Below are 5,797 nucleotides of genomic sequence, written 5' to 3' on the forward strand. Positions count from 1 at the left end.
TAGACCTTGTACCCAATAATCATATATTCAAGAATCTCACATCATTCTCTAAGATGTCATCAATTGTCATAGACCGGTTGTCAAACTGCACACCGGTTACCTTTGTCACAGTTGTATTTGAAACCCTTCTCAAATTCGGCTTTCCATTGGTTTGATGTAAACAGGTCACAACACGAATGGTTTCCTTGGTGATTTTGTATGGTTTATCCAGCCATATGAATTCATCATGCACGCGATTGAGAACATACCTTACCCATTCATCCTCATCGGACATCGGGAAGTGCACAAACTGTATGAAACCCTTTCTCTGTAATTCTGCATATTCTAGTTTTGTATTCCCATCCTTGTCTCTGATATGTCGGTTGTATAGGGCAAGGACTGCTTCATTACCAGTTTCTTCAATATTGCAGTAAATGTAGGCTCTAACATCATTGGCATGCAAAACATCATAGGGCACAGATGATAAATCACCGTTTGGATCATCTTCTACAAATTTAAATGGGTGCCTTTTGAATTGTAGCATTACTCTCTCTGAAACTTCAACTACTAATGGAGTATTGCTAGAAGAAGATGATGGATTATGAGAACTCTAGGGTTAAATGAGCTCTTCTATAAATACCTTTTGCTTTGACGAATGCACAAATACTCCTGACGGATCACTTCAAGATCTTAGAATGCCTTGATAACTGGTTCACCTCGCTCTCCTGCCTAAAAATATTCGTACGCAATGTTAGAAATGATTCACATTTCCCCTTTTTATCTTTGCAAACCCTAATTTTGTGTTGGCATAAATGCACTAACAAAGTCCAACCGGATGCCTTGTCCAACATCAATCAACTCACTGGATGATCTAGAGATCTGGATAACCAATTCCAAGCATCTATAATATACCATGATCGATTACAGATCTCTCTAGGAGGGTTTTACAAGATTTTTCATGAAGATCCCACCCCCTAAGGTTGAATGCCTTAGTTACCGGATGAGGCTTCTACACCGAATTCAGGTACAAATCCACTAGCTTCCTTAGATTCATCTTTCATGACCCACATCTTCTCATGCTTGTCTTTGATCTCTTCCACCTTTGACTTGTCTTTGTCATCAGATTTTTTCTTGTCTACCAAAGCACTGTTGATCAAATTTTCACTTCTGCAAAATTTAGCTAGGTGACTGAGTTTGTTGCATGCATGGCAAACAACATTTTTTTGCATAGGTCTGAATTTTATCTGATTTGGTCTCATCCTGCATTGGTTAGAGATATGTCCAAACACCCCACAAGCATAGCATCTCTTGTTTTGAAAGTTATTCATTACTGCTTTGCACATATTTGACTTGTGACTAAAATTATTGCATATGAAGCACTGATCATTAAAGGTAGAACCATTATTTGCATTATTCACCATTCCATTGTTCATCCTACTTTTGCACTGATTTGCCATATGACCAAATTTATTGCAAGTAAAGAATCTACCATTAAACTTATGGGCATGCGGTTGTCTCTTTCTCTTTTGATGATTAGGCTTTGCATTGCTTTGACCAGATCCAGAGGATTCTCCTTTCTCATAACCAAGTCCTCTTCTATCATTTCCATGTCTTTGACTGTCTATCATTTCTTCAAGCATTGTTGATTTGGCCTTGAATTTGTCTTTGTATCCATTTGCAGTAGCAAGTTCATCTCTTAGGGCAATAATATGTCTTTCAAGTTCTTGGCCATCATTCCTTGACTGTGTCAATTCTAGCTTCAACTGATCATTCTCATAGGTCAATTTGATGCATTCATCTGATCTGTCTTTCAATGATTGAGCCAGATTTTCTTCATTCTTCCTCTGGTCTTCAATTTCCTTAGTCAGCTTCATCATAATGGATTGCATATTATTTTTCATTACAACATTCTCTCTAGCAAGTTTCTCACATTCTTCTAATTTGATTTGATATTCAACACTTTGCTCTTGCTTTTCCTTCAACGTGTCCATCAGCTCTTTCCTCTTGTCTCTTGAAGTGTTGAGTTGTTCTTTTAGATCCTAAATGAAATCTTTAGCTGCACTCAAGTTTCTCTTTAAGGAATTTACTTCTTTTCTTATTGCATCAAGATCTTCAAGTGCTACGCAAAGTTGTCTTTGCAAACCGAAATCCATTGGTTCAATCTCTTGGACCTTCCTCAAGCGGTTAGGCTTCCTCGAAGGAACTAAGCTCTGATACTAATTGTTGGATGCAAAGACCACTAAGAGGGGGGGTTGAATCAGTGATCTACCAGTAAACAAATTTACAGTTTTACTCTTGAACTACCAGATACATGAAACTAAAATGCAGAAACATAAAACAATCAACCACAAAAATATAACACCATTTTTTTTACGTGGAAACTCAAATGGGAAAAACCACAATGGGATTTGAACCCACAATATTATTAAAAGGGCAACACTCATTGATTTCAGTGAACTATGTAAAGCAAAGGCCAAACAAGAGAAACAAATGGCCATACAAAAGAAAAATAAAGTACTTCAGAAGGTAAAGACACTACTAACAGATATGCTACCTATAGCTATAGTGTCAACCTATGCAGCCATCCATATTCAACTTGATGAACTCCTTAATCAGATAGAGACATCTGGAATCGATGCATCTGAATATTTGAGCAAGCTAAAAGATAAGGAGCTTACTGCTAAAATGATAGAAGAGGTACAGAAAACTATAGCTATTGGCAAAGTTAAACTTGTCAAATTTATTGTTGAGTTGTCCCCTCAACTCAAGCACATTCTTTATTTATTTCAGAAACTCTATACATTTTCTTTATTCATTAAAGACATCAAAAATAAAACCGAAGCAATTGAGAAAGAGATCATAGATCTCTCAAATAAGTTGACCCCAGAGCCCAATTCAGTTCAGAATTTTTATACCAAGCTTCAACAGCTCATGGCTCAACAATTGGAACTATGGAATGAGGAACACAAGATCTGGATGGACATAATGACACTTTAGACATTATTCCTTCCTCATCTTTCATCCGTCCAAGAACAGATCAACCGGGCTACATCTTTATCTACTACACAAGAGGAAAGCACCTTATATGGCTTAATATCATTATTGGCTGATATTCAAGCACATAATTCTTTAATGGACAGTGTTAAGGATGCACTCTCTGTCGCTCTCACTGAAGCACAGACAAAGTACACATCCATTTTTGACCAGTTGCCACCACCAAATGGTAACTAAATTTTGATGTTTGTCAAAAAGCGGGAGTGATATAGTATTCAAAGTATCAAACAATAGGAGTGTAGTATATAGGGGGAGTATACCGAGAAATGAACAGAGCAGAATAAGCAAAGAACAAGAGCAACACACTGATCTTTGATCACCGAGCATACAAATCAGAATTTTGTACAATATATTGATAAGGGCAATATATCTGAATATACTATTTCATTGACTAATGTATATACTGTCAGTTTAGTCAAATTTTGTAAAGTATATAGATTCTTGAGTTATGACTTTGAAAGTAGTTTTGTCAAACATCTCAACTAATGTCAAAAGGGGAGATTGTTACTACTTATCAAGTTGCCATTAGTTTTATATCCAAAGTCATTCTATATACTCTAGTCGGTTACTACTACCGAAATATTCAGTCGGTATGCACAGTCCAGTTGGTTACAGAAGAAAGTAGTCATCGAGCCCAGTATGCATCGAGCTGTCTACCGAGTATCATTCCATGTCTACCAAGCAGCAAAGATGATACACCAAGATGATATACACCGAGTGAAACGTGTTACCAGATTCATTGAACCTGGACGAAAACATGTTACAAGATCGAGGAACATAGAACCGTTATCACATTGGAAATTGCACTTTAAGATTGTGTATGATTTTGAGGTCATCTAACCAATGAAATATTTTGCATGGTTATTCATTCAAGAAATCATGTTTGTAAGATCGAAGCATTGAATCAGATCATCGACATAAGAGATCTATTTATACAACATGGATTGAAGATAAAAAGTATGAGACATGAATATACACAAGTGTATGAAGTGAGACATGTGTAATGCATGAGAAAGCACTAAGTATTATGACTGTTACAGAGACACAAAGGTCACCAAGAAGGATTTCATAGTACAGTCAAAGAACAGAGTAAACAGAAGGGTTTACCGAGTTACTTTATGGGTTACCAAGGTATGCTATAGGAAAGGTAATCTTATTTTGAGCACATAGAATTTTCTATAACATTTTAGATGTAAAGTTGCAGATAGTTGTAAAGATTTTATTGAAAATTTTGAAGTTGTAAGAGAAACCTTTAACAGGGTAAAAGACTCTAATCAAGTCTATAAACTGTAAAGCCTTTAATCAGGTGCAGCATTTAGATTAAGTGTTGTAAAATCCTTTAGCAAGGTAGATCTAACATATCTTGATAATCCTAACATGGTTAGCTATCAAAAATAGCTAAATATGTAGCTCTAACCGAGCAACCTTTATTATTGCAGTAGTGAAGTTGTGGGTGCCATCCCCACGACAATTTTTCTCTCTAACCAAGAGTTTTCGCGTAACCAAAATATATGTGTTATGGAGTGAATCATGTATGATTGTTATTTATTTGTTTTAGCTTTATGTTATGTTATAGCAGTTTTTGGTTTATGCATAACAGTAAAGATATTGTTTATAAAAGGATTTGAAGTACTGATTCACCCCTCCCCTCTCAGTACATTAGCTTTCCATATTGGGCCTAACAATACAAATGACCGACAGTCCTATTGGGTACTCATACATCACTAGCTAACTTCTTTACATTTCACATAGGAGATTAAAACAAAGGAAATACATTATTAAGCTGCTATTTTATGTATACATATGCATCACTTACAAGTTCTTTAATTTCACACCACCATCTATACTAAATTATTCCTAAATGCATAATACAAGCACTTCAGATTACTGTTCGTAGGAAGTTCAACATAATAGGCTAATTTTATAAACATAGCATTAGTTAAGAGGATTCATACAATATTTCCTCATTCTACAACCTAATAAGGAGAGCAACCTTAATCATTCAATTAAGCACTAGAAATTTACAAAGCAAGCAAGGTCAGACAAGATCATATAGACATTCCTCTCATTCTGGAAACATGCATATGAAATGAATACACACTTTACTTAAAATTATGATCCCTAGAAGGGATTAGAGAGAAACACCAAGCATACACATCTAATATTCCCAAAGTTCCAATGACACTTCTTACAATCCAAATCTCAAGAGTAACTTGATTCAAACGAACATCAAAGTACATTCACAAGACTAATAGCAACATCCTTAACCAAAGATCCCAGTGTTTTCAACATGGGCTCTGATACCAAATGTAATGCACACCAAAATACCCTAGAGAAATTAAAACTACTAACACAATAATGGAGATTAATTTTTTTTTATTAACATCTATTAACAACTAATGTGTCACATAACATCTCCATCTAACTACATTCATTAACCAATAACCATTATGAACACACATCATTACATTAATTACGTAAGGAGAAATAACATAACATCATTAATCTCTCTCTAAGGTACTTCAACGTCATTACTTATTTTACCACCATAATGACATCCTACTCACATGATAAACATATTCCATCTTAATTTAATGCATTGTATTCATTTCCTCACCATGAGATATACAACCTACCAAATTATCTATCCATCATGATATGCATGCCATTCTACCATTTTACTACATATTACATTCCTTTCTTAGAAATGTAAGACAACCCCATATTCATTCATTCATTTTAAGCACCAAATCTAAATGTGTTT

This window comes from Cryptomeria japonica, chromosome 1, assembly GCF_030272615.1.
Source record: "Cryptomeria japonica chromosome 1, Sugi_1.0, whole genome shotgun sequence".
NCBI lineage: Eukaryota > Viridiplantae > Streptophyta > Pinopsida > Cupressales > Cupressaceae > Cryptomeria > Cryptomeria japonica.